Genomic DNA, 9,507 nt, shown 5'->3' with positions numbered 1-9,507 from the left:
CTGTTGAAGGGACTTTTGCTGCCTGCATTTTGAGCAGAAGAGGGGTCCCAAGGCGAGGAAATTTAGTTGTTGGGTGTAGGCACACAGTGTTGCCCCACACTACCCTCAGGTCCAGCCATGAAAGCTGCACCAGGGACCAGCCCCAGGGGACCTGGTTGGAGATACCAAAACCCCTGGCTCCCAAACCTTTTGCAGCCTCAACTACTCTCCCCTACCCAGGAGCTGGTTCCCTGCAGCTCCCACTTATCTGCTGAGTCATTCACCCTTCCTCAAGTCATATTCCCCTGCAAATCCTAAATGCAACCCCTGCTCTAGCAGTGCCCTCCGTCCACCCATTGCTGCAGTCTTTCTGCTGCTCTGCACTGGCTGTGCCCAAGCAGGACCCCATATAGCTCTCCCAGCCACAGAACATCAGCTCTGGTGCTTGTAAGAACATCTCCACTCATTGTTTGCATGTTTGCACGGATATTTTCAGCAAATTAGTTAGTAAAAATGTTTCTACAAAATCGCTATTGTCATTCACTCACTTCATTCAATAACAGCTGAAATATTTCCAAATCCCCAGCCTCTCAACAACTGGATTTAAAAGGCACAGGATTTCCTGAGAACAAAATCAAAACCTCCAAACTTCTTACCCTAAAGATTTCTCATTAAACAGATACAGTGACTTCTACTGACAAGAAGAATTACTGTAGCCATTTATTGTAGTACCTATTATGAGAATTAGTCTTTAAAAAATAAGAAGAAAGTGAATGAAGCAAGTGGCTTGGGTCAGCTACTTTTTAATTACAGTTTTCTGCTAAAATGTTCTGTTCCTGTACTTTAATACACAGCTATGGCCATGAAAACCTTCAAGCAACAGATGCTAATGAATACAAACGTATGCAGACAATTACCTGTGGGTTCTAGAAGAACCTTTTCTTTGTTATTTCTTTAGGTTTACAGGACCAGTATTTACATTTAAGATTGATGATTAATTAAGATTCTTTTTCTCATATAGGAAGGTGCATTAATGGCCTTTGAATCCGCAGTGATTCACTTCTTGACTGAGAGTGCTTCATCAGGGCCAGGTCTGGAAAACTCATCAGAGCAGCGTAACTGATTTAGGTACAGGTCTGCCATTTCATCTTTGCTAGAGAGGTGGGAATTATTATATGACTAATTTTTTTCTGCAGAAAAGGAAAAGTCACGGTGTCTTTTGACTAAAATAAGCCACATAATTAATCAGCTATTTTTCAAGTATTAAGGTGGGAAAAAACCAAATTTGCCTCGTGGACAATCAACGAAAGTTGCCTTTTAACATTCAGTCTTAACCTCTCAGGGATTTGGAGGCAATTAGCTTATCCCCTGTGTTCTTTCCCTGCTTTTATTTTTGATGGTTAGTTCTGGTTTCGTACCTGGTGGTATGTAAGGAACATCAAAATTGTACAACAGCAGTTCTTCATCTCTGAGTAGGCCTTTCCCATACCTTTTAATCAATTGAACAGAATTAAAGTCTAATCCATGGACTAATTGCCTAAAATTATCAAGATTTTAGCATTATTGACATTGATAGGATTGTTTTAACTGATACTAATAGTCTCCCCAATCTACTGTATAATACATACAAACCCTGCAAAACTGCAACTGCTGACTCAGCTTATTACTGCATCAGCTATTCTGCTCTTGGCCTTGACAGAATAGGAACGTACTCAGTCTTTCAAAGTGAGAACAGCTAATTTTGATTTAATGAGATAGTTTTAATTCATAATTATCAGGAAGTTGTTTTTTTTTTTATTTTAGCGTTGCAAAACCTCAAAACGTGTTTCTAGAAGCTCAAATGCTGTCTTCTCAGCCTGACAAGCCAGGCACTTGCCTTTGTTCTGCCACATTCACATTGCTCGAACAAGCCTCTCCAGACCCTGACACCAGAGTTTAGCCAGGCCACACACCTCCGGGTCCAAGGGATCACCCTGAGGAGCAGAGGAGTGTTTTCTTCAAGAAGTGTCCTCCCCTCACATCAGAGCCTGGAGAAGATGATTTAAATACACTTTGCCTCCCTGCAATTTCTACACGTGCTCTTTGAAGACAAGACACCCAGCTAAGAGTACTGTGCTGCAGAGTCAAATTCCTGCTCCATTTTACCTTTCACTGGATACTACAAACAAGAACAAGTACAGCCACCTGGCAAACTAAAAGCTGCCAACATCTTATGTGAATAAATAACAAACTGGCTCTCTTGTGCTACCTGCCAGAAACATTCACACTGTAAATTATCCAAAAAACTCTCTACAGTACTCACCCACACAAAAGCACTTGTTCCCCTTCATTAACCAAGGCACAACGAGATGTACCCCTGAATCCTAGAGGTGAAAAGTCTATCTTTCTCCAAGATGCCAAGTCCATAAAAAATTATCTTACATAGTAACTGGCCTAGGACTGTCCTTTATCCTCAGTCAGTTGAACTGATGACACAGAATTTATTGTGGCAATGAAAGAATGAAAGGAAAGGATGACGTTTGCCAAAAAATAAATCCACATCAGTGTGAAAACAAGCAACTAACTTGTAGATTTTCCACCCTAAGACCTTCTCTACCAGAGATAGCACAGCTCTATGCAAAACACTGACATTGGAAACTAACACAACCAGTTTGTATGCAATGCAGATGTACAAAAAGAAAAACTCTACCTATCTGGGAAACCTTGTGCTTTCCAAGGCAAGACACTTCTGTCAAAGTGACTGAAACTTTGGTTTCCCTCAGTTCTTTGGACACCCCCTATAAGGTGACCTAACTGGTTGACTCTACCTCCTGCTCCTGAGCCTGTATAATATCCATATGCAAAAACACCCCAAGACCTCAACCACAGGACCACTTCAACATGTCCTTAGCTTTCAGCATACACACAGCTGCTCTGAAATCACTTAACACCAAGGAGACATATCTGAGTGCTGGCCTGACTGCATCGTAACATCACAAAAAAATGTTTTCTAAAGGTTTCTAAAGGAGGGATTCAGAGCTCCAGCCTAAGCACACTCCCAAAATAGGAGAAGCTCTCCTGTTGAACACATCATCCTCGTCAGAGGGACTGGATATGTAAACAGTGGGATCATTAAGCCATCAGCAGTTGTGGGAAAACTCCACCCCAACCACCCTGACCTTTGACTACTCAATCTTCTGCTGTTTAAATCAAAGAGCTAACAGAAATAAATATGTGGGATTAAAAAAATATGAGTAAACATGCTCTCCACCTCATCCCACCCCCTTTGTTAAAACTATAGGGCACAAATTGTTGAGCTGAAGTTAAGAAACAGGGCAGTAATAAGACCTGTATAGCACCCCTGCACACCGTGAATTTTTATTTGTCTGAAATCAAGTTTCCTGGAGGGCCTCTTAAAGCATTGAGGGCAAAAAACATCATTTACCTGAGGACACCAAAAGCCCTTGAAGAGCTGCAGGGCTTTGTGAAAGGATGTGAAATTTAGTAATGATGCTAAGAGCTAAACTGGTTAAGTGCGGTTAAGGGCCATTTCCCCAAAAACCAATTCACAGTTTCACCAGTGAGTATCACTGCTGCAAAAAGAAAAGCTTTATTCTGATCTCTGCCATTTCCCATGAACCTAGCACTAAGAAATCAATAACAGACAGCTTAGTCTGTCCTCACAAATAGATTGTGATAAATGGTACATACTAAAAGCTGTCTGCTCTGGAAACTCCAGGTGATCCACTTAATTGGCCAAATAATTACTTTATTTTTTTTTTCCCCCAGGAGAAACTAATTAGCTCTACAGGGTGGGGTTTTTTTTAAAGTAAGTGCCATCATGTAAGGATAATAATTTTGATCTTTTAGGATGCTTCTGTTGGGATATTTCAGTCATGTACAGAGAGAATCCCAGTCCCTGAAAACTTAAAGCTTTACAGGACTTGTGGTGGGAAAAATATACCTTTAAACATTAAGCAAAGAAGTCAGTGAGTCACTAGTGGCACTCAAAGCACCATGGAGCAGGTTGACAAATGATGGTGTAATTTTTCTATAATGAAGTAAGTCAGAGCAGGGAAGGTTTATACAAACCATCCAAGAGAACACAGAAAGTCAATGTTGGGGCCAGAGCTGCAACCAGACCTCATGCACGTGTGAGGCTTAGTCCATCTGATCAGAGATGGGACTCGAAGCTTGAACCCACAGTACTGGTACGCAATTACTACAGGTAGCAATGATCACTGGAAACTGACAGTCATTACTAGGACACAAAGATTTCTTCTGTGAATCTCAGCCATGTTCTGGCCATCCTGAGAGAGCATCCCAGGACTGCCCATTTTGCAGATTTCATTGGTTCTCCTCACAGCATCTGCTATTACAACAAATTAAACAAATTAATGAGCTGAACTCCCTCTAATCTTCCTTGGCAAGGCCTGTAGGATGTAAGTATCAGATACCCACTGTGACAACTCACAGGACAACAAAGAAAAAGTTACCTACTCAAATTTCATCCAAGCTGACAACTCATGGCACAAAGCAGCTACCTCTGCACTGGGACTGAACAACCCAACAACCTCTTCATTGGCACAAGCAGCCACGGGGATGCTGCCAGTCACACTTGGGCTAACTGCACAGCTCAACAGATTGCGAGAGCAGATGTTAATGCTGTGGGATCGACCTCAGTAGCCTCTTCAAGGCAAAATTCCTGCTAATTCAGGGATTTGAACACATGTGGAAAAAAGACTGCCTCCAAAGTTTAACACATGCGCTCTTAAAAGCTGAGATACACACGTAATGGAATAAACAGAAAATTTAAGGCAGACCAAAAATACAACATGAAGAGATACATGAGAAATAGCTTCAGAACACAGTGTCCAACAATCTTCCAAATACCAAAATAGTCACACCAGCATGTCTGCAAATCCAGCTAGTCGTCATTAACTAGCAGTTTAACTTGAGCACAAACTCCATGTAGAAGCCTCAGCGCTATCACCATTCATGGGAAAGCAACGACTAAGGGATCTCAGACACAGAGGGAAAAAAAGCATCATGGGGAACAGTAATATCAGCACTTACAGTGGGCTCTTCTCAACTCCCAGGGATTACCCAGACATCGGGTGTGGGTACTGTCACCGAGACCCATAATAATGACTTTACAGTCAGCTTCTCATCAAAAGAGGAAGAAATGTCACCCTGCAAAATGGGCACCCCAAGGGCAGGAAAACAGAGTGAAGACAATATCTTAACTCTTCTGGGATGCTGAACAGTTCCTGCTGGAGAAGTTTAACAGGAGGCAAGATTATAATGGCTTGTCTGCTTTCCTCTTTTCCCTCCATTACTAAAAATTCCTTTCAAATACTGCAGCTGGAGAGAGAGAAAGAAAAACGTCTGGAAGAGATCTTTGGAAAAAAGTTAGGCCAAAATGATTTGCTCTTCAAGGAATGCTTCGCTGTGTGTTTGCTTTTTTTTCCCCCTTTTCTTTTTTTTTTTTTTTAAATCATTAGCATTGCCAAATTTATTAAATTTTACCTTGAAGAAAATTTACCTTTGCTGTTTAAATGACAAATAAGAGCAAAAGAAAAAAGTGGCAGCACATAAAGGCTCCATCTGGAAACACTTTTTGGAAATGGAAATCACATAATGCGAGAAGAATTATTTCCTGGTATGGTATGACACTGAAGTTACTGCTTCTACTCGTTTTTATAATTAGAGCCACGAAGCCAAAGTCAAGAAGCTTCCAAGAGCACCAGAATATGAACGCCTGTAATGAGGCTACCACTTCACAGCTCCTTCTGCCACTATTGTTCCTTAAGTTTTCTCTTCATGCTTTATCATCCAACTGATTTCCACATGGACATTCCTTAAATAAAGGTGCAAGTACCTGTCCCTTTATGTATTCAGCAACATCTACAGTAAGAAACAAATGCCTGTATGACGCTTCCATAAATACACACAATGCCTCTATATAACTCCATGGAAGACCCCACCTGAGACAGAAGCTTTTTCACATTTTCTCCCCGTGGAACAGAACCTTCACTTATGACACCCCAAGTGCCAGATCTACTTCCAGTTGGGAAGTGGCTTTTAGTTTGGAAAGGACTGGCTCAGCTAACTGGACCTAATGTCTCCAACCACTGCCACTCCCAACTGGGCTGTTATTGCCAAGTACTTGGGCTGCTCGAAAGCTGCAATTCTTAGGAGTCTCTGAGGACACCTTGGACATGGAATGAATTTATCCCTGTGCTCTAAGGGAATATAAACCTGAAAAAGACAGAAAGCCACTTTCTATCTTCAAGCAGAAGCAGTAACAGCAAGCCCTGGGAAAATGAGATCTTGGCTGCAGCATTCCCAGGAGAGCTCCATTGTACAAAACCTCATAATTTTACAGATTTGCCTTTGAGTGCATCTGAGGCAAAAATTAAAAGGGATGTCTACTTAAAGCAACTAACCCTACAGCAATCACAGCTCTGCTTTACAGAGCTCCTCTCTCCACACAAAGCAGACACAGCTTCTGTCAGCCCCCCTCTGCAGATCAGCAAGCTGTACTGAGCAGTCTGTAGGTGAGTCCAAGAGATACTGCTGCTTCAGACCAGGGAGGAGAGATGAGTAACCAAACCAGGGGTCCTTATTAAGTACCCATTTTGAGTATTTGAGCTGATCACCACTCTTACTAGGTGGCAGAGCAGAAGAGTCTCTCAGGCTGGAAGGTCCCAAGTTACTTAGATGTGATAGATCAAACACATCCCTTAAATCCAACCTGGAAATAAGCCAGCACTAAGAGTAACCAGTGGAGTTCAGGCAACATGAACTTTCCTCATTTACACCTTCTTAAAACTTCTGCATTGATTTCGGGTTTACAGAGGTGACTGCAGCGATGGGGCCTTGTACTGACCAAAACCTGGATCATGGTAGAAAGAGCTACATCTGGAGAAAATGGCCAGACACCCACAGAAGGGACAGATAGGAAACCATGCTCCATCCACTCTGTGCACAGACATGGAGCAAAGGCACTACAAGTGCACAGGTTGTGTAACCGGCCTGAACCTGCAGGAGAAAAAATGAAGAAGATCCAAGATCAAGAGCTGGGAAACACCAAAGATCCAGTGTCTTAGCATCTTCCCAACAGCTCTGAGCACCGTGACCAGGACTCTAAAATATTGGTATCAAACACTATGCAGGCTCACTGAGAGTTACAGCATTACCCTGACATAAGGTCTGCCATGGCCCCGGGGAATAGGAAACCAAGTGCTGCAATATCTGCACATCTCAGCACAGCGTTAATGTTCATCTCTTTTGATATTCAGAGACGTGACAGTTCCACAGTGAGCACAGAGGACAGTGCCACAATGTCCTTCCAAAACACAGAGACCAGAGCCACTTCCTACTGTCACTATCTGAAACAAGACTTAGAAGCTGCTCTGTACATGAGCACAGGGCTGGGTGCAGCCACACCAACACCTGTGAGCTAACACAGAGATACCAAACCCAGCCTCAGGGTCTTCACCCACCGTCTTGCTAGCAGGGGAGCCACAGCTTGCAGTGCAGGTGGCCATGGCCACCCTCCTCACAGTGCCCAAGTCCTGGTGTGACTGCACAGGCTGCACTCGCTGTGCAGAACAAACCATGGCAATAACCCTGGTGATCCATGGGACTCAGAGAGTGCTAGCAGTCAAACCAGAAAGAACCAAAGGCTTTGAGCCTTTAAAACTATAGGAAACGGGCTTTTTATTTCCACATCACCTGGGTGCCTGGGAGAACAGCATCATGCACAACATCCCGCAACACAAAAATCCACATGTGAACACAACACACTATGCACACACCTTCCTGCAGGCTTTTACCTGCAATGATTTTGTTTATTTCTGCATCTCTTCAAAACAACACGTGCTTTAAGTATTTTGAAGAAATCTGTTATTCAAACATGGACATTAAACCAGAGCAAGACCTTCTCTGCATCCCTTGTTCAGAAGGAAAAAAAAAAACAAACAAATAAAATGAAGGCCTTTCACTGAGAGGGAATTGCAAGAATCTGACCTAGCTGTACTTGCAAGATTTATTTTATTTTATTTTAATTTAATTTAAAGAGACCTCCGTTACATCTGTGGGAAGTCCTTAAAACATGACAGAAGAGGATGGCCTGTGGGTAAGTAATCTAGATTGTCTTCAGCCAATTCATGGAAAACAGACTGGGCCAGACAAGTCAGAAAAAAGGGTGTGCTGGTTAAAAACACTCTCTCTTAAACAGGAAAGAAAACCAGCTACAAGGAAGCAATACATTACAAACTGATAACAAGAGAAGTTGTTGGTGTGAGTTACAAAGTAAAGTAAGAAAAATTAGGAAATTAGTAAAGGAAGAAAAAACAGCAACCAGAGGAGCTGATACAAGCAGGAGAAAGGTTTGGTGGCAGGTAGCAATTATAGCAGAGAAGGTCCAGATGGTTCATTTGAAAACATTAGGATGAGGCAGAATCCCACCAACACTCCATCACTGAGTAGGAACAGTGGTGTCATTAATAGTACAAAAGAGCATTAATTCACTAAAGGACAGTAAGATAATTCCAGGAGTAACCCAGGAGGAAAAGCCAAATGAGTTTAAAAAGAACTGGCTAAGGAAAAACTTGTCCCATTGGTACTCCCCTTCATTACACCTCTGAATGCTGGATTTGCAGCGTATCTGTGGTGGATATTTTTCACTGTAAAAATAATAGAAGAGCGGAAAAAAGATCTGATTAAGAATAAAAAGATTATTAGTATTAACTATTTCCAACATTATGGAAAACACAGCTTGCCAGACTAACCTGATATCTCTTTTATGAGAATAAAAGTTTGGTTGATACACATAATACAGTCATTGTAATATACTTAGACTGTAATATATTACAGTTTCTGCAATGCATTTGACTTGGTACTGAATGACATTTTTATTAAGACGATATAGCAATAAAAATAAACTCAGAAGACATTAAAAGGATCAAACACGAGATAAATGATGTGTCTCAAATGCAACAGTAAATGTGAAACACTCATCATGTAGATATGCTTGAAATGGGATCCTGCAGGGACCTGTTCTTTGCCCAATACTATTTAGCATTTTTAGAGCGACCTGGGAGAAAGTACAAAATCAATATACATGGAGTCTGGAAATTATAGAAACCCATGATTTGAAGAGTGATGAATAACAAAGAATATGGCTCAGTGATCAAAAGTCAAAAGACTGTTTGGCAAGCAATGCATAAAAAAAAACCCCAAACATTTTCCAGTAAGAACTGAAATATGAGGTTATAAATCTGGAGACACAAGGGGCAGACCTTATTCACAGGACTCTGATGCAGGAAATGATAATTTTGGGAAAAATCCCTAACTTCATCATCACAGATGATCACCACAGAATGTAACAAAAAGATTGCAAATAGTATATGTGGCTGTATAAACATATTATCTGCTAGGGATAGAAAAGTTCTAGTATCTTTTAATTTGTCCATCACATGACACACTCAGTTTAGATATTATGTTGAAAACTGGAGAGGGTTCACAGGCACCACAAGAATC

The sequence above is a fragment of the Antrostomus carolinensis genome, unplaced genomic scaffold (assembly GCF_000700745.2).
Source record: "Antrostomus carolinensis isolate BGI_N321 unplaced genomic scaffold, ASM70074v2 scaffold3417, whole genome shotgun sequence".
NCBI classification, from domain to species: Eukaryota; Metazoa; Chordata; class Aves; order Caprimulgiformes; family Caprimulgidae; genus Antrostomus; species Antrostomus carolinensis.
The sequence above is the reverse complement of the archived record's forward strand: the minus strand, read 5'-3'. Positions refer to the sequence as shown.